Source organism: Symphodus melops (genome assembly GCF_947650265.1).
Source record: "Symphodus melops genome assembly, chromosome: 15".
In the NCBI taxonomy this organism is placed as follows: Eukaryota; Metazoa; Chordata; class Actinopteri; order Labriformes; family Labridae; genus Symphodus; species Symphodus melops.
In genome coordinates this window covers 3,527,803-3,549,195 of record NC_136705.1, presented here as the reverse complement: position 1 = coordinate 3,549,195, position 21,393 = coordinate 3,527,803, and the positions used below count along the sequence as shown (strand labels likewise).

Below are 21,393 nucleotides of genomic sequence, written 5' to 3'. Positions count from 1 at the left end.
ATATAAATACATAGTTTAACATTGTGAAAAGGCTGAATGACACTGCACATGTCCACCAACCATTTCCTTTGACGCAGTCTTTCATTGCCTCATCACATTTCCTGCCGGATCTGGTTTGACTGGTTATAATGGTGGATCCTCAGCCGGCTTGACCATGGGAACGCGTGTGTGTCTGTGTGTGAATGTGCGTGTGCTGCTCCTCCCCATGTTGGTATCTAAATTAAATTGTCTTTATCTCCCCCAGAAAAAAGGAAGGGGAGGATGGGGAGGGATGGGGAGTGGGTGTGAAAATTAATTTGTTAGATCAAAAAATATTTAATTTTGCTGCACATCAAACAAACTTTGTCTTCAGACAGGGTGTACTGAGGCGGGCCTGCCTTTTTCTTCTTCTTCCCCTTCTTTTTCTTCATCTGCTGCCCCTTTTTTCTTTAATTAAAAAAAGCATTCTATTATTACAGCAGATGAAAAGGAAACATCTATTCAAACAGTACAGTCGTACCGGACTACCACTAATCTTTTGGTAATTATTTTTTAATTGAATCTTTTGAGCACAAAAGCCCTGAGCAGATGCTTGCATTACCGCGGTCCCACATCACGCACCACGCCATGTATACGAGATGATGCCTTCCTCGCCATGAGCAAATGGCAGGACAACACTGGGATGATAGTGGGGAGATGGGGAAAAGCAGAAAAAGACTTAAGTAGGGATGGGATTGAACGGAGGGAAGTCTGCAGAGATGGAAAGTTATGTTTGGATGAACAGCTCAGCGGCTCTTTAGATGTCTGAACGTGGAGTGTGTTGCACATACGCTCACATAAGAATCATTTTTGCTGATACACACACTTTGAGGTAAGAGGTCAAGCAGCTTGTATCTAAATGGGGCCTTCTTACCTCCACCCCTTCTTCTCCAATCCCTCTTTCGCCTGGACGTCTTCAAACTTCTTCGGCATCTGCAGAGTGCTGATTACAAGCACATAATGATCGGTCTTAAGGGAATGAAGAGGGGTGCTGTACTTATACAAAAAAAAATGAACCCAGTCGAAACTTTCCAGTGCTTTGCCTCCCAGAAAGGACCTTAAAAACACCTTATTACCACAGAGCTCTCCATTTCACTGACATTTGATATGCCTCCGTGTCTGCATGAGGGATCCTGGATGATGTGTGTGTAAAGTTCTCCCTGCGAGATTCCTCAGAAGTGCTTAAAAGACATGTAGAAGGAGATGCAAAGAGGGGCTTAAGGAGCGGGCAAATAGGAGCGGCTTGGAGAAAGAGACATCTTTAGCTTGGCTGTATGCAACGGCATATTGGCTCTTAATCATGTCGAGTACCCGTCAGAGCTCGCCAAAGCCGGTTAAATCACATTACTCGAGCATTGTGCATGTATGTGTGAAGGCGCAAAAGTGTGTTACCATGCTTTTATGTGTGTCTGCAGCGAGGAAAGTACAGGACAGAGTGAGTGTGAAGGTGTTAGCCTAAACTGTCGTTCATCAGCGGGTTCCTGTCACTATGATTAAAGCTTTTTTCAGCCCGTGTTTATCAAGCATCCCAGAGTGAGAAATCAGTCCTAAATGGACAAAATTTTTAGAGTGACTAGCAATTGAGGGCCTTGAAGAAAAAGCATTTCATCAACAAATTTAGCTGCAACAATTACTGGAAGGCGACATCCTTTGTTCTTCAGGAGTATTTAACTGCAATGGTGGATTTTAGTGCAATACCATGTATGTAACACTAAGTCACTGTTTGTGTGAAAACTCGGTTATGTGTTGCCCCTCTTTAGCTTTTACTCAGACCTTAATGGTATCATCTGTCCAGCTATTATGTTGTAAAACCCTTAGCACTCGTGTCATTTGCTCAGGGACAGTGTTTGGAAAGGTTGAGACGACTTGAACTAGTTCTTCAAGCACTTAAAGGCGTGGCTAAAACCCTTTTCTTTCTCCATGGGGCTTGGTCCGTGGTGAAATTGTGTTATTATGCAAGACCCCTTGGACATGTTTTGGTCTTCTACTACGCTTCTTGACCTCAAGTGTACTGGACATGTAGATAGAGAAGCACAGTGAAATTCATAATGCCAAGCATTTTACAGTTATTTGTTTTTGGGGAAAGTGTAGCTCCTAATATAATTAATTTTTGCCATGTTGCATTTGCAATCCTGCTATCTACATTTTCGGTAGTTGAGCTCTCAGCCTATGGAAACATTCACGGTTGTGAACTACAGATCCAAAGCCTGCGAACAATTTTTCGTCAGCTGGTCACGTGTATTAAATTGACACATGTATTAAATTGACGTCTTTATTTTATCAAACCAGAGCTCCAAGAGGTTTATTTATCTACAAGATATCACTGTTTTCAATAAAAACATGATGATGACCTAATGGGGGAGTACAAATGTTAAGTATCGCTGCTAGCCTGGTCAGTCTCGCTTATACAGTATAAGCCAAACAGACTTTGCGTAGCAGAGATGGCGCTTGAAACTCAGATTATAAATTGACTTGGACTTGTGTATCTCTTGTATAGTGCTGTCATACAACGTCACCCTTCATATCACAATGACACACTGATGGTAGAGACTGCTTGTTAAATTTACCCGTCAGTCAATCAACCAATCACATGCATTAAAAGTTACTGAGATTAACAGCAGGAGCAATTTGGGTTCCAGTGTCTTGCCCAAGAAACTGGAGATTGAACCCCCAACCTTCCAGTTGATGGTTCGACCACTTTTGATTCACTGTCCTACATACTAAACACATTAAAAACCATCATGAACACATCAATAATCTGAATTTGCACACATTTTGCTGTTGAACACATGAGGTAAAATGTGGACACAGTGCATCAGGGAGAAAAAATGAGATGCGGGATGTAGAGATATGGGGGAGGAGGAGGGTGGGGTTTGGCGAAGAAGAAGACCAACTCTTAGAATGAGAGATCAACAATGCCATAAATAACCTTGGGAGAAGTCACCTATCCTCCCGCAGGCGACAGCTCGTCAGGGAAATGAATGGGTTGTCACTGTTGTCTTTGTGCCCATGGCTGAGGGCACTGAAGCTGGCACCCTCTCTCTCACACACACACACGCACACACACACACACACAATAAGAAAGGTTTTTCTTTTCTTTTTAATGTCTTTGCAACCCCTCCTCCTTCCTCCGCCACGGCAACTAACGCACAAACATACACTCAGGTTCACAAACACTCTTTGAAAGCATGCATCCACTTAAGCAAAAAAAAAAAAAAAAAAGAGAGACACTGCTGAAGCGAGGACGGGGAGTGGATGGTGTGCATGGGAATGTAGGAACCCACTCATTCACTGCTCATACCTCTCAATCTCTGTCTGTCTCTCTGTCTCACTCTCCCAATCTCCATTTGTCTTTCACTGGACTCCAGGTGTGTTGCTTGAATTTCCTCCCTGCAGCTTTTCTTTTCTTATCCAACACAATATTTACCCACAGCTCAATAGGCTTCACTACTGCATCCTACAAACACGTGTGAACTGTGTGTGTCTGTGTTGTTTGAATGTGTGTGAATGCTGTGTACAGTAGATCTTTGCGTGTGTGATGTCGCGTGGAGAAAACAGATCAACAGCTTTCGGCTGTATACGCATTGTTTATAAAATCACACCTTTATTAGTACTATTTAGCCAGTGGGAATTCATTCAGAAATATTGTGGAAATTAGTGTAGATTCTGTGATGCCTATTTTTTTATTCTTATTAACTTACCGTAAATTCCGTACTATTGAGCGCACCTGGATATAAGCCGCACCGGCTAAAAATAAGTAAATAAATGTATTTGTACATATATAAGCCGCACTTGATTATAAGCCGCAGGTGTCCACGCTATAACAAGCGCTATTTCACCCGATCACTGTCGGCCGTGACCACGCCGTTTACAGCAGAGAGCAACACATAACGTGTCGTAACAATCCAACTCTCTCCCCCAGCGTTCTCTCATACAGCCACTCAACACGTTCTCGCTGTTGCATTCACTGACTCTCCACATAATCGGAATTATGAACACATTATCAACTACTGACTTTAAACATGAACCGTTACAATACGAAGCCTAGCCGACGGTGTCTGTAACACGGCTGATGAAAAAGATGACCGTAATATATTTCACAAGAAAAAGTCCATCCATTCACTGCCTCAGAATGACTTCATTACTCACTTCCTCAGTCTCTGTTGTCGCTGTCAGTGTCATCTTAACGTGCAGCAGCTCTGTTAGCTTCTTTGACAGCCAGCTCGATCGCCTTTAACTTGAAAGCTGTATTTCTCCGTGTGTTTTCCATCATGAGGGTGCGTGCATGAAGCGCAAAATTACTGATATTAAGATCCGACGTGACGAAGTCAAATGTTTTTGCGGCAGAAGCTCATTGTCCCCCATAAAAAAATCCATGCATTAGCCGCACCGGAGTAGAAGCCGCAGTGCTCGAAGTGTGAGAAAAAAGTAGCGGCTTATAGTCCGGAATTTACGGTACTTCATTGGCAGGGGTAATAGGATGATCCTCACCCTCCCAACTAACATTTCATAAGTTCCAGTTAAATTCTATCACAAACAAATTGAAGAGGAAGTTTTCACTCGTCGTAATTCTGATAAAGGAAGATCTGACATGCCAGTATTAACACCTTGATGAAGTTACATTAACTGTCCTACTGTCAGGAGCTATAAGCTGCTTATCTTTTTTTTTTTTTAAACTGACTCTTTATGACCTACCTAAACAAATTAGACCATCAGAAGTCAATTAGAATTTTTCGATATACTTATTTTTAATGCCTGCTGTCACTGCCACCAGGTCTACTGTATGTACGACGAATCAGTTGACCTGCAAGCGCCTTTGTTTACATTCTCCGCGGGAGAAAGATTGAGATTTTTTTCAACTTGCACAAAGCACACCCATAGTCATTTTATGTTTCAAATTGTATAAAGTACTTTGCAACTTCAATCAGAATTATTTGACTTCATAATACAGATTTTACAAACCATATCTCATCTTTTTGGACAGCCATTTTAATGAAAAATACATACAATTAACCAACCTTATGCTATTTTCTTTTTTTTAAATGTATGTGTGCCGTCAAAGAGTCTTTTTTTTATAATTATTATTCAATTATTCTAAGTAGTCTTTGTTTTCACGTCCACAAGTCAAAGACTGAGCCTGTGTGAGTATCCCTGTGTGTGTGTGTGTGTGAGTATCCCTGTGTGTGTGTGTGTGTGTGTGTGCCTGTGTGTGCCTGTGTGTGTGTGTGCGCCTGTGTGTCCCTATGTGTGTTTCAAATAGCTGCTTTGTCAGAGAACAAGCTGACGTTTGGAAATTACATGACTCCAGCACTATTCCACATATCCACATCTCAGAAAGCTCCTTTTATAAAGAGAATGGCTTCACAATTCATTTCAATTTCCTGCAGGGCCCGCGTGACTTCAGAGAGCGACTAATCTGACGAAGAACTCCATTTAGCCTCACACTTACATCTTAACCCCCCAAAACCCGACATTTCACAAACACGGCTGTATTGCGTGTGAGGAGTGCTGCATGTCGAGTTGATTTAATTTGAAAAAAGGCCTGGGCGTAGCGTATTACAAGCCCTCCCTCTTTGACATCAAGCCCTCTCGTAAAGTGGCGCTCCATACAAGTAACAGAACTACTTACATCACAAAATGGACTCTAAATGCAAACAGGCATAACTAGGGACAGCCAAATCATTCCCCCCTTCTTTTTTTCTTGCTTCATCTGGAAGAGGGTTCGGGGCCTTTTTTCCTCAAATTTCACACTGCGTCGTATTGTGCTTGGATAAAAATGAAGCGGAGAAATGAGGAGAAAGGGACAGAGTGAGCGAAGAAGGGATGGAAGAAGAGAGAGAAAAATCAATAGTGAGGACATAGCTGGGGGGTTTCCATATTACATTTTGCATAGACGTCGGCTGTAATTTGCCTTTGATCTTGGTCCCAAGATGACTCACTGAAGCCATCTTCCACAGCCAATTGGGGGCGGGGGGATGGAGAGTGGGGGAGAGATGGAAGGAGTGGGTGGAGGGTTGTGGATGGAGAGAGAAGGAGGGGGGAGAGTCGACCACAGAGCCTGGATGCCAGGCCTTCATCTCCGGTTCATGCATTCTGCTGAGACGTCTTTTTCTGCTGCAGACTGGATGTAATGCAGACTCTCCTGGCTGCTCACAGGGGGGCAGCTGTAAGACCAGTTTGTCCAGTTTGCCCAGACAGACTGATGCACTGGGCCAGGCAGGCAAAGGAGGGAAGGCTCCCAGGCCTTCATCTGTTAATGTTCAGTCACAAAATGTTCTTTTTATGGTCAGTGTGTCCTGTGTTATAAATAGGCCTGCATCAGTATATTTAGTGTCACAGACTTGTAGAAGTGGAACTATAGACTGTATGTGCAGCGTCCCTCAGCCTCCTGATGTCAAACCTGATGAAGTTATACTATTGTCATGATTGGTTACTGACATATTTAGGTTTGTACAGTAGGCATTGTCTAAAAGAGCCAATGAACAGACCCCAAACAAAATTGCAAAGGAGAACACAGATTGAACACAGGATGAAACGTCAAAGATCACTTAGGTCGGTGCACTCATAGCACAGTTGTTTGTTTTAAGCAAACACTCATGGTTGATAACTTTCCTTTCACCGTATCTCCTCTACTCTGATCATTTGATTGACACAGCACCTCAGGAGCCTCATTCATCAACAGATCTTCCTAACTTGACAGAGGACTGACAATAGTCAATATTGTTGTTATTAAAACTTGCACAGATGGAAGTTGTTCAGGTGTCTCATATACATGGCTAAAATACAAAATACATTAAAATTGCTCTCACTCTTCTGACTTACTCCCGTCCACTTTCCCTCACCAACAAACTGGCCATGTGACACCTGTGAAAAAATAAGCGAACAATGCATGGCCAAGCTCAAATTCAGCCGAGTTTAAAATCAGTGTTACGCCCCACTATAAGGCGGTCCTGTGAGGCTAACAAAAAAACCACATGTTGACCCAGTAAAACACACCTTAACAAAGTCAGACCAAGGGATTTATTATGAATTGACAGATAACAATGACCAGCTAATGTAACTAACACAACAACACACAATCCCTGGCTGAGAGGCCAGCAGCTCCTCTAAATGCCTCCTTTCCTGAAGCCGGCATTGGCTTTAATCACTGAAGCTAGGTGGTCCTCGTTGTGCAATTAGTGAGACTGTGAAAAGTTCATAGAAACATACAGCCGTAACATCAGTCATGCATCTTTAACAATTGTTTTACAAAAAATAAAAACTCAGCTCCCAAAGTGTATACTCTGCCTTACCCGCAATTTTCACATTGCCTTTTACACCATTAGGTCCGTTTCTGAATGTGAGCTCAGCCAATAGCAGCTGTGCAAGATCACAGGAAAACTATGTGGGAATAAAGAGAATAATTTGGAAACAACATGGTCCGCTTGACGGGTGCTTGCAGCGACCTCCGGAGAAAATAGACCCGGTGTGTATTTGAAACAGAGTGGAGTGGCACTGCTGGCATGCTCAAGAGACGGACTGCGGAGTGTGCTGCAGAAACACAATCAATAACTCGAGTGGGAGTGAATGGCGCCGTACATCACGGTATCCATGGATTATTTGTGGATCACACATAACAGAAATAAAGCAACGTATCAAAGTTGGGGTGGACAAGCAACTCCTGCGCGTTGTCGGACATTTTTGATGTGACTGAAGTTTGTAGAAGATTCCCTTAAAATGTACCCAGAACATTTTTACAAATCAAACAGTTAAACATTAAGTTAATGTGAAGATGTTTTTGGATTGAATGTGTGATTATTTGTGCAGAACTCAATGATCCCATGTAAAAATTAATGTTCTGTTTTTAATATGATCTTAATCATTACGCCACATTTTTCAAACTTAAATTTCTGGACGTAGAATTTATAATTTGAAAAGAAGCTACTTTAGTTATCAGATACAATTCCAGTCAAAAACGCTGTTCAGCGGCAGTAGAAAGTACACTAAATGAAACAGTTCAGGAAAGTATCCCAAATTGCACTCAAGTTAAATAGTTAAGCATAACTAATGGTACTTTCGACTACTAGTAAACACAGACAAACCATTCACCATATGAAAAAAACTTAATGAATGAACTGTCCACAGAAACACACATCGTGAACTGCACGCCACAGACGATTAAAAATCACTCTGGGTGTTAGGCTGGTATGAAATAATGAATGAAGACATAAAAGTAATTAATAGATAGAGCCGTCTCCAAGAGAAAAGAGGGGAGGATTCGTCATCTCTTCTCTACACAATGCCATTGTTAGCCGCGACATTCGCTGCTCTCTGCGTTATTAATGATCGTGCCTCGCAGAACATCCATTCCTCTCCTTTTTTCTTTTTTTTTTGGGCTGGTTCACGATCTCAGGAAACTTCTTTAGAGTGTATTGTCCCTCTTTATAGTTCTGCACTATCACCAGTGTCACCATCCTTTTGCTTACTACAGTATAGTGTGACTGTTTTTTTTGCAATTTTGTTGTAGTATGTTCTCTGGATAGATGTCGATGGGCTCAAATGAAATGATGTGCGACTCTAATACAGAGGAGAACTTTTTTATTCTCTGACTGTATATTTTGGTGTTTGGCACATCTCCTGAGTTAATGGAATATCCAATTTTAGTGGCAAACGTACAAAAAGGTTGCTTTTTTTTTTTTTTTTAAGATTTATTTTTGGCGTTTTTATGCCTTTATTATAGAGGGAGGAAAGTGGATAGAGTCGGAAAGGGGGAGAGTGGGGAGAGACATGCGGGAGATGGGCCACAGGCCGGACGCGAACCCCGGCCGCCCGCGCGCGAGGACTGAGCCTCAATACGTGGGATCGCGCGCACTGCCGCTGCGCCACCGGCGACCCCAAAAAAGGTTGCTTTTATTAACATAAACAGAGATAAAGTCAAGTGTGATGTCCCACAACCATTCAGTTTCCTGTTTGTTTTACATCGACCTAAAAGGCTTTACTCAACTTAGTTTTCTAACAGCAAAGACAGTGGAACAGCTCGTTCACTGGAATGAATTCCAAAAACCAGCACTATGCGAGATGGCGAAACACTTGCAAGATATAGGGTCACCTGATAGTCTAGTGGTAATGTTGCGTGCCCCATGTGCAGAGGCTATAGACCTCCTGGCAGCGGCTGTTGGTTCAACTCCAGCCTCAGCTCCCAAAATGTCCCATCTCTCTTTCGCTGCTCCAATAACCGCAGAAATCTTCCAAAGAAAACATGACATTAAGCAAGAATAGCACTCGAGTGTGTTTTTTGTTACACGTTTTCTCCAAACACTCCAAAGGAATAAAGAATAGTTTATTCAAACTCCGTAATTGTGTGTGTTCATTGCACATCTCTTTAATTAATGTTTATTTCATATTAATCTTTTTTCCTTGAACTTAAGCTGAATAAGTTAAGTGATAATGTGCAAACACGAAAGGCTAATTTTAAGATGAACTGATGCGAGTAGTTGTATCATACAGTTTATCCTTTGCTGGAGGTTTAAAAACATAAATTGGGGCATCAATTAAGTGTATACCAGCTTCTCCACAACCACAACACCACCACATGGTGACTGCCATCGTTGGGCTTCAAAACACCTCTCCAGAAACCAATGGGTGATGTCACAGAGACTATGTCCATATTTTATACAGTCTCAGATCTGCAGTTTAGATCTTTAAGGGATTAATTTTTGAGACAATTATGTAACAATTATGATCTCCATTGCCTTCCTTGGTTCACATACAGTAAGAGCCTGATGACTCAGTATTACAGATCAATGGAAATTATAGAATAACTTTTCTATGTACTTCTAGTTTGTTGCAATTTCCTTAAAATCCAAATGATGTAACTGCTGTCAGTGACTTCAGACGGTGCAAAATGTGATAGAACAAAGACACAAAATAAAACAAATATTTGAAAATAGCTTGACATAATTTCTTTTCTCGGCACACATTTGCCACACCCACTGAAAATGGCTTTCAATCCACCATTGGGTCCTGACTTACCAGTTAAGAAATACCAGGAGATACTTCCAGGAGATACTTCCAGCAGTTATATGTGTGACAATATCATTGGCAGATCTAGTCTTCCTGTGTCTCGTCTTTAACTTCTGGATATGTGATGGATCCATGAACTTCTAAAGCGTTGCATCAATCCCTATACAAATCACTTTTCTTCCTCATGCAGGCCATAACAATTGGTCCTCAAGACTGAGCAAGTGCATTTACAGTTTAATCATGCTCATGTAAGTTTCCACCTATGCTGCATTTCTGTCATATTGGCCCCCGCTGTCAAGCATACTGGATGGTGTTTTTGTTCTCATGCTAGCACCCAGTTTCTTGGTGTGGATAGCAGAATTTGATATTATTTGAGGCTTATTCCTAATCGTCCAGACGGTAAATATTGCACACTTCTTCTGTGGTGGCCTAATGGGCATGTAACTTTATAGGCAAACATGTGAAGTGGTATTCCTCCAGTGACTGGGAGCTTAGAGCGAGTGCCAGGCACTCCCTGAAGATGAAAGACTCGTCAGATGGCACCGTCTAGCTCTGCGCAGACACTTATGAGAAACAGACCTTCAGGAGAGGCTAAGTGTCCAATCTCTTGTGACTAAGAACAGTAATAGAGCACAATCACCAGCAAATGGAGGACTATTTCAAAGCCAGAAGTGCAGCTCTCCTTGTGTTTTGGCGTCTTCCCCTGTTGAAACGTACACCTTCACCATTGCTCACCAGGAGTGCTCTGTGGATTATTGCTACTATTGCACTTCATAAATCCCCTCCTGTTGCATGATTGATGATTCTCCTTTCCACTTTTTACACACTGTGGTGGATCTTTTTGAGAAATCTGGTTCCTTGTTCTGAAGTTTCCAGTCTCAAGTGATGTTTTTTTTCTTTCTTTCTGTAGTCCATTTGGCTGTCCATCTTCTCCGCTGTGCTGAATTAGCATTCAGCCTCGATTATCTACCCCCTCGTCTCTCCTGGCCCAGTCCACAATCCCTAATGATGAAATGAATTACGCTGTCTATTGTCAGAGTGCTTTAATCATATTAGCTTCTGCTAAAATGACAGAGCATTGTTCAGGGCCTCAGACAAAAGGAGACACATCTAAGGTACAATGGACCTTGGATCTCTCTCGGTGAATTACATTAATTCTAAATAACGTCACGTTAAGCTGCCTGTCCGATAGAGGTAGTAAAAGAGGTTTGACTGGAATGGCATTTGCACCTTCATCATTGTTCCTAATGAGACAGTAGAATACTGATAGATGTTCACTGACATGAGGAAGGGATTCTTCACACTTGGGAATGGGTTCATTATATCTGCCAGTCTTTCTGCGTCATAGGGTTGATTAATGCAGCACTTGTGCTATATCTGCTTTAAGATGAATTTACAATGAAAGTATGATCGTATTGTGAATAATTAGAAGCATATAAGAGCCTTAGATTGACCTCACAGTAATTGTTTTCACCTGGACCCAATATTTTTTGTATTTTATTTTGTGGACTTGCTGATTAATATGCGCAAACAGTTGTGGAATCCCTCCAATAGATCGCTTCAGCGGTGAGTCAAGCTGCAAATGAGCCCAATGAAAGTTGGCCTTCCAATGTGCCTACTTTTTTTCTAAAAAAAGAAACAGTTTGATTGCTCATTTCAAAGCTACTAGTAGCGCACAGTATTTTTCTTAAAGTTTCTCCTTTTTGTCATTTATCTTTAGATCTTTCTTTTAATATCTTAAATAACACACCAACTGCATTTAATCGTGTAGTATATACGCAAACACACAAGTTAAAGGCATACACACAGACACTCATGGGCAGGCCGCGGTGGGAATGCTAAACGATTGGCCGAGTCCTTAATTTAATCATTCTTCCTGGGAACTGGCCCACCCCGTCCCCACTCATTGATGAGGCACTTTAAGGAGAGCAATATTTAGCATATCTGGCTAAATGGTCCTAACAAGCCCCAGCTTGCACTGTGTTAAAAATTAATAAATAATACAAGACGGAGAAAGTGTGATGTTGCCAAGGAAATAATTTGCCGCTCTTGAACCAATGATGGCATGCACTTTATGTAAATTGGTGTCTGGGGACAACAAAATCCTTCTTAATACATATGCAGTCTTCTTAAAAGAGAAGGAGAGAGAGAGAAGCCGAGAGAGAGGGAGGGTAGAAGGTTGGAGGGGGAAAGAGAGAGGATGATGATAGCAAGTCAGCACAAAATCAAATGCATGTGAATTTATGTCCATAAAATCAATGTAAAGGTCCAATTCTTCTGATACCCAACATAATGCACATTGAAACACATTTGTACATATTCAAACCTGAGCCATGGCTGTTTGATGAAAAGGCATTATTGGTTTCATTTGGTACTTAAAGAAACTTTTAGTCATGTAAATAATTGTTAAATACATACTAAATGAATGTGTTTCCCTTCAAAACTGATGCTTTAAGGGGAATCTAGATATTCAGTCATATGTTTTGAAGCCTAGAGCCAATTATGTTACGACTGAACATCCTCCTCCCTTCTTTTACAACCAGAAAAAACAAAAATCCTGTCCCACAATCTTTGATCGACAGTTGAATTCTAAGAAGTGTGACGCATGGACAGCGCAGTGACAGATCACTTAAAAAAAACAGAAAAGAAATCAAGCTTTAACCAGGTCACAGTGTTCTGCAAATGAAATGCTGTTGTTTTATTTCTTGTTTGTCTTCGTCATAAATTGAGAGTAAGTGGTAGAATAAAGCAAATGGTAGACAAGCACACAATGTATGATTGCAAAAAAAAAAAGAAACTCACACAAAAACTCACACTGTGCACACAAACATGAGCACTTGTCCCATTTCGTTGTCTCAGCCCCCCCTCCTCCCAACTCCCCCCTCCCCCCCACCACCACCACCATGCTCTCCCTCTCTGAGGAAGTTTTGAATCCTGTCATTCTGGCTCGGAGTTCAGCACTTCTTTCATGTGTGCCTAGACAGCAGGCCTCTCCTCCTTTTGTATTGTTTTATTATTTATGCATGGGGAGGGGTCGGCTGTGTTGATGGTGGTGTGGGTGCGTCTTAGGCATAAGCAGTAGCAGCAATGGGACAGAAGGGGGGTGTCGGGGGCTAATTCATATTCTGTTTCAGCAACATCTTAGCGCATTGAGGAGTTCAAACATTTTCCAAGCAAATGCAGAGAGAGGGAGGGAATAAAAGGGAGAGGGAAGAAGAGAGGGAGGACAAGACACTAGGGGCAGGTGTGTGTGTGAGAGAGAGAGAGTTTGTGATTTTGCATGCACTTGTCCATGTGCATGTGTGTGTGTACATACAGTATGTATAGCACATACAGTATGTATTAGTATTCAAGAACAGATGGAGGAAGGAGGAAGTGTGTGAGGGAGTGGGTGTAAGGATGCATGATAGACCTCACAGGGATGAAAAGGAGGGAAATAGAAAAGGAAAGAAGGGATAAAGACTAAATTAAAAATGAAGGGAAGTTTCTCGATGGTCAGAGATTAATCTGACCATAGAAAATCGTTACTGCTAAAAAGTAAATAGATTTTACTTTTGGTGTTGAAGAAGTATTAATCATTATAAGCAGAGGTCTGCTGTTCAATGTTCCCATCCCATGTGTGTAAATGTGAGTATCTATATTGATTGTATAATTATATTATGCCTTTGCCGCAGACAAAAGGAAAACAGCTTTTCTTCGAGAAAAGTTCCAGCAAGTTGTCTGTACGAAGTGAAAACCTCTGTTTTAAAATGAATCCAATGCAGAAAAGTGCAGTTCATCGAGTTTCCTCTTGAGGGCAGCTTCAAAAGCTAAGGAATCCCATAGAGTCCCATTTTAAAATGTCAGTTTTTACAGCCAAAGAAAACCTGTTTAGAGCCTTGTTAATAATACAGTTTTGGTCTGGAGAGCTCATTTATTTATGAGTACACACCGTGCGGTGATGAATTTGCATGATCTACTGCATGACAAGTTGACTCACAGGTGAAGGCACTGGGGCTGTTTGTCAGGAGGCTTTAGGCCCTGCTCAGCACCACCCAGCAGTAAGGTTGAGATAGCATTTCCAACATGGCCGCCAACATTGTTGAGCTTCAAATTCCCCCCTCTGAAACCAAAAGCTGATGTCACTGAGACTTCATCCATCTTTTAAACAATCTAAGGCCCACTCAAGATTCATCATTTTGTTTGTGTTATGTGTGCCATGTGTATGCATGAAACTCAAATAGACTCAACTTTTGAACCAATCATGACTGATGTAGATGCATTTCAGTAGTTCTAGTTTAAAACGTGTTTTTCTTGACTTTTGGGGTTTTGAAATGTTCAGTGTATAATATTTATCATTACTCTTTAACAAAGATGTATCTCTGAATTATGTTTTTAACTTATATTGAAGATCTGATTCTGTCAGTGGCAAATCAAACTTTACTCTCACAAAAAATGCCACATATAATCAATTTCAAAAAACACTTAAATCAAATCAAGTGCATGCACTTTAACTGTATTCATGAGACCGTGGGGCTTTCACTATAGTCTGTCCTTCTGCTGGTGGCTGAAGGCTTGCCTTTTACCTTTACTAGATAGAGTCCAGAACTTTTTTAACAAAGTTTGAAAAAAACAAAAGATGCAAATGAAGACTGTTTAAAGTAGTCATAAGCACCAGGGTAAGCAAGAGAGTTGGTCTCCTCTTAGTTCACTAAAGTCACCAGACATTTGAAGTATTAGATATTCATTTTAATGGTAATTAATTTAGCGAAATTCTGTAAATACTTGAGAAAGAAATACAAAACTGAAATCTGCATTGAGCTGCGGCACCCCGTCACAGCAGCACTCCGCTCTGCAGTCATCAGAAAAACCAGCGTGTAGACTGCGCTGAACCTTGTCACTCCTCATCCGTAAGCTGTTCTCTGGCCAGTTTAGGCTGCACTTAACTAAAGCTGAAGCCTGCTGTGGCCTCAGGGTGCCCCTGTCTGTGCCAGCCATATCAATAGTCACCACAGCTGGGCTCAGCTCTGACACTGAGCTGGAGACTATTGCACCACCGCCTTAACACCCAAGCCATCCAGGCCAATCACAATCAGTGGATATAAGTTGGAGCTTGTGTGTATGCAACTGTGTATGCGTGTGTGTGTGTGTGTGTGTGTTTCCCCGCTCTTCCTCCACATCTCCAGAACATGCCCTTGAGCGTGTGCAAAATGGCTCAGTATCAAAGAGTGGTGATTGAACTGAAAACATACTCCACTTGCAGAGAAAAATAAACCCTCCATATGTGTGTTTAAGAGTGTGAATCTTTTTGTGTGTGTTTGTGTGTCTATTTGAAAGGGCTGATGTGTGTTTCATGAACTAATTTGTGGTTGTGTGTGTGTGACTGTCCACGGTAAAAAACAAAGAGAGGCAGAGAGGCAAGGAGACATTTGCTGAGACGTATTGAATTTCAATAAAAACTGCAATGAGGAGTATGAGGCTTGGGCGATTTTTCAATCTCTCGTTGCTCTTGTCTTGAATTAGTTTTGGTACACTCCATTTTCAACCCTGCCCGGCTAATCAGATCTCCTCCTGTCCCCTGGGTCTCCCCTCATTTGGTACGTCCCATGAGCCTTGTGCCAATCAAAATGCTCATCAATGTCTGCCTATTTCTCCTGCTCCCCTCCTTCTTTCAAACCATTTCATTAAAATATGCCATCAGAAAGTTATTGAAGCTGTGCAGCCATGCTATGTCAGATACCATGTTAGGGGGAGGACTAGAAGTACATGTGAATGCGGTGACCTGCTTGTTAGTGGGGAGGCTTTTGGTCTTCATATACTTGACCAGATTCTATAACGCTTGTTTGTATAAAAATCATTAAACGTCAAATGAATACACTCAAAAATGTAATTTTAGGTCAATGATGGAAATTATTTGATTTATTCACAACCCTGAATATTTAAATTTTATCTTCATGAAATATCCAATACAAATGACTTATTTAGCAACTTTCCAGCAGAAATGGAGTTCATTTGTGACATATAGTGATGAAATGTTACTATGTGCATTCACTCAAAGTACTCTTATACAACAGATCACATTTTCTATTCACAAGAATGAATCACATTTTTTAGTAAACTTGTGTAACTCGGTTTTACGTCCACACACATTCACACACTAATGGCACAAGATGCACAGTAAAGTGGCTATCAGTATTAACGAATCCCTCTCTTATTTACTATCATGCCAATGTTAAAGCCACCAGGAGAAGTTTGGGATATCTTGCCTCAGGACACTTTGACATGTAGACTGCAGGGGCTGGGATTAAACCACCAACATCTTATTGAGAGATGACCAACTCTCCCACTAAGCCACAGCCACACTATTATCTGAACTGCGGATTCTGTGCTACATCACTTTTACATCAGTTTTTTTGGTTCCTTAGTTTCTGGATATAGTTCTCTTTACTTCAGTGTTAAAAGGTCTGCAGAGTTGCTGCTTGTCAGCAGACAAGGCAAACACCTCTTTGGGGCCCGAGGCTAGATTGGCCCCTGAAGGCTGAGGAACTTTAAACCACAGCAGTGCTTTAAGTGGTGCAAACTTTGCTATGACATTAGTAAATGTGTGTAAGGTGGCTCCATCTGACAGCACTCATTCTTATTGTGCTGTTAAGCCTTGCATGCAGTATCTTTTGTAAAAACCCAAACTATGTCAATCAAAGTCACTAAATGAAAATGAAGAGGAAGTATTAATCTATGAAGAAGAGAAAAGACAGTGGTAGTTGGAGCAGATAATGATAATTAACTATAAAAGTCAACAACTGAATGCTGCTCGTCAAGCAGTAACTGTGGGGAAGAGTCACATGAATAACATCACTTCCTCTAGCATTGCATTATGGAGTTTGTTCTTTGACTAAATACAGAATTGTCTTTTTATTTGAAGGTTTTTATAATGTTGATATTTATGTTCATATTTATGAGTTTGTACTTATTAAACTTTGGAATTAAAGGACAAGCTTATATTTCTTAAGTAAGGCTCACGTCTCAAGTGTTTCCCAGGTTAGCTTTTAGGTTAAAACTACCTGGGGAAGTTTTGGAATCACGTGATGCTTTTAACCCACTCATACCGTTTTGTTTCACACAGGATAACATATGAGGTGTCCTGCATGTCTGCCTCAGACTGCTCTCCATTGCAGACTTCATCAGACCCTCTCCTCAAATAGCCTCAGGTAAGACCTTGTCTCATCATTAAGGTTTATTCAAATGTTAATGTGAATTCTATTGTCAACACGTCAGAGGCATAAGTGCAGTACATGGGAACAGCCTTGTTTAGAGACTCACACACACACACACACACACACACGGATGCAGACAGAGAGACAGACACAGACAGACTTTATTGATACTTTATTGATACTACCATGGGGCATTCAGGCTTCCAGTAGCAGCTTATACATCATGTTACACATCTGTCACAGCTAACAACACCCAACCCCCCCCCCCATATTCAATATGTAAACCTGCATATGAAATCTTTATAAAATTCACAAAATTTAAATGATACCTAAATATTTTAATTAAACATTTGCAAGAATAAAAAGGACTCATTTCACAAATTAATCATATATTCAAACTAGTAGTACGAATTAAGGAAACCGTTGTTATTAAAATTCACAGCAGCATTTACCCGGCAGTGTCTGTATGGAAGACATGCAAATGCAAATTTAAACAGTACCATGCACACCTTAAGGAGTAATTATTTGTATATAGAGTATTTGAGTTCAACATTAACATGTCCAAAACAAAAAGCTTTCTCATAGAGGCTTGTTATTCGAATGCTCTCAGTCCAATAGTGGGTTTCCCTGCTGCCATGACCGAGAGGTGTTGATCAGCCGTATGGTGATCTGCAGTTTTTGACTCTGTCTGTGGAGCATGTCTGGGACATCAGTCTGCCGCTGAACATGCTACTCTGCTTGGTGAAAGTGATGTGCAGAGGGAGGCGGGCATAGACCAGAATTATGCTGTTTGTCGAGGGCTCTTCTCTTTGCCAGTGTCACCAAGGAGTCCAGCTCTGTGCAACCAGCTCACCAGTCTGTCTGCATCTCCTTTAATGCAGACATGCACAAATAAATTCTATTTTGACAGTTTAACTGGACATTGCTTTTTAAATATCAGTTGCTTTCGTGCTTAATTTTAAAATTCCAGCCAGACTTTGAACATTGCTTTCTTAACAGTCGAGTCCTGCAAACTGTAAAACTGGCACTTGAGTGTTACCTATAGGTTCTTTTAATGATGAATAGACAGACACTGACCAGGCTGCTGTATTGACCAGTGTGTCAGTTAAAAGTGCTGCCCTGTCCTCCTCCAGTTATCAATTTGAATTTTATCTCTGTTTATAATTACACATTGGACGTCTTCCTGAAGTTTCTGAAACACAGAACTCCAACATTTCCAATATTCTCCAACACTGCAATAATATTTTTGCGCGGCGTGATTAAAGTCTCACCTCTCACCACTGTTCCAATAGTTTCAGATTAATTTCGGGTCTCTTATAATTTCCTGGATAAAGAGAGAAAAAAAAGTTCTTTCTCTACAATTATACTGTTGGAGGGAACAATGTCCCATTTGGGATTTTAAGCCATTTACACAGATGATTCCAGTAATGCCATGCAAATAGAATTTAATTCAAAGTTAATTCACCCGCATTACTTTTTAATAAAGAAATGATAAATTATAATCTCCCCTGCAATTTAATCTATTTATGCTGCTTCTGTCTCTGGAAAGTGTCCACTGCTTGTCTCTCCATTAATTGAGAGAGAGGGAGGGGAGAATAAAAGAAGTGGGAAAATGAAGGCGGCAGCAGGTAAATTTGTTATCTCAGCGCCGGACAGTGTTTGAGAAAGAAATAAAGGGTGTAATGAATTGATTTCATATTTAGTCTCAGGCGTGTTGATACACATAGATCTCTAGTGGTCTTTGAGCGCCTGTAGCCTGCAGTATTTTCTTTCCTTTCATTAAGGTAGAGATTCTGCCCTTTGATAGTGTTATCGATTCTGCCTCGGCACACAGTGGAACCCCTGTGAAGTTGCTCTTCAGGTAAGAAAAAAAAACACGAAGAAGCTATTATCTTTGGTGTTATCCTGTACAGCTGTAGTGGCGATTCACAAAAACCGCTTTACTTACAAGTGAACTGTTTTCCTCGCTCTTTGTTCTTTCTTTGGCCTTTATTGAATTCAAGGGATAATTACAGATTCTGTAGCTGCCGCTGCTGCTCGGCGGACTGAGAATTTATTGCTCAAATCATTATGATTCTCTCCCCTGTCTCTCTGTTTAAGTTCTATCTCTCCTTCAATCTGTTCCAAATGTGTATGAGGAGGTGCAGAACTTACCTTACTTCAGTTAAAGTCTAAATTTGACCTTGTAGGTTTTATCATTATAATGGAGAGCAAATATCAAGTGAATGTTGGCTCCTTCTAATCTTATACTTTGGTGACCTACATCTAATAATTCATCACCTTCGTCAAATAATATCCTCTCTGTCCTCAGTCAGGGCTCCACTTTGTCCTCTGAAAGTGGTGAGGGTGTTTTAAGATACAGGAGAGTTCCAATAGAGATATCAGATGACCCTGCCATCCATGAATCGGCAAAAAAAAAAAAAAAAAACTGTGAAGTGCAATGTCATGTTTCATGTCCAAGTTATTTTTAAAGTAATTGATCATTGAGGAGAAATTCAACACTTTGGTTTTGAGGGACATACTTCTCTGACACATCGTCCTAAAATACACACATGCACCTGAAATGCACACATGCACCAATAGAAGAATTGAACAGAAGTCAAAGTGAGGAGGTTGCAACCAGAGGGCCACATGCAGTAGTAGGGATTAGCTGCCTTGCTCATGGGCACCTGTAGTACCCAAGTGGGACATATATGATGGTTATCAGGCTCCTAACCATATTTTTATTTGAGTAATTGTGTATTGTATTTAGTATTGTTATACCTGTCCGTAGATCGTAGATCAATCTAGCTAATCAGCTGAATCTGATGTAATGCAGCTCCCTTATTAATTGAGATTGATGTATACTTTGTACATGGTCCCTAAAACAAAAAAAAACCTACTACAATGAGAAGGTAGGTGGCACCTTTCCAGTGACCCATACGATGCCATATATAGAACAGTACTAAACAGTACCACACCAGCAGTCCTCCAGTTCACAACCCAAGTCTCGATGGGCTGAGGTGATAGGTGATAGTCCAGGATAAGAGGGGTTGCATAGCATCTGACCTGCAAACATCAGGGTCCTGAAGGGGCACAGGTAATTATGGGAAATTGATCATCTTGATTAACAAGATGAGTAAAGGATTAACATGGTATTGGTCTATATGGGGAAACCCTCAAACAGCATCAGCAATAACAAAGAGAAAAGTTTTTACAGTCAAAGAGTGCAATTAATGGGGTTCCTCTCCATGTAGCGACAACATTTTTCCTCGTTCTCGTCTTTTCCTGTTTCCTCTCTTTGCTGGATTATATTTAAAGCCACTAATTAGCGGCTGCGTATATTACAGTATGGAGTGTCTCTATGTCTAAATAAAAGCAGAGTTATAAAGAAACAAACGTGTGAACAGCTGTTGGTATCCATCCAAAACAACTGGACGAGCAGCTGAAAAGTGAAATTGTGTCTTTACTGATTTGGTGCTGTTGTGTTGATATGAAAAAGACCGTCAAGAGTGCGCAGGTGGTCTAACAATAGGCATGTCCACATGTGTTTACAATGCTTAAATTTGGTGATTTAAAATGCTTTTCTTGGCGTTCTATGACATAAAGTATCTATCTATCTATCTATCTATCTATCTATCTATCTATCTATCTATCTATCTATCTATCTATCTATCTATCTATCTATCTATCTATCTATCTATCTCTCTCTCTCTCTCTCTCTCTCTCTCTCTCTCTCTCTCTCTCTCTCTCTCTCTCTCTCTCTCTCTCTCTCATCTCTCTCTCTCTCTCTCTCTCTCTCTCTCTCTCTCTCTCTCTCTCTCTCTCTCTCTCTCTCTCTCTCTACTCTCTCTCTCTCTCTCTCTCTCTCTCTCTTCTCTCTCTCTCTCTCTCTCTCTCTCTCTGCACAAGTGATTCAGTAGTAAACAAAAACAAAACAAAAAAAGAATCACTGTGTCAGGGTTTCACATGATAACAAAAAAAAAAAATCCTTTTTAAACACCGGACTGAAAGAATTTAGATATGTGGCTGATGGATCCACTTTAGAATTTAAAAAAAGGAATGAAAAAAAATTGAAACGTAGCAGCCAAACCAAGGACATAAGATCAAATGTGATAATGTAGCAAAGCTCATTTTCCTCAAAGATCCTAATTGATTGGTTGATTATGCTTTCTCTGTTCCTCCATCTCGCCGGGGTCTT

At 40.9% G+C, this 21,393-nt stretch overlaps 1 long non-coding RNA gene across 2 annotated transcripts in view; it reads left to right on the top strand.

The window, feature by feature from the left end:
• Positions 1-21,393, top strand: part of LOC306836001 — a 201,543-nt gene that overhangs the window by 86,962 nt on the left and 93,188 nt on the right. For both annotated transcript variants that reach the window (XR_013780724.1, XR_013780725.1), the window contains exon 3: positions 17,123-17,207. This is a non-coding gene — a long non-coding RNA (uncharacterized lncRNA). The remainder of the gene's footprint in view (positions 1-17,122; positions 17,208-21,393) is intronic.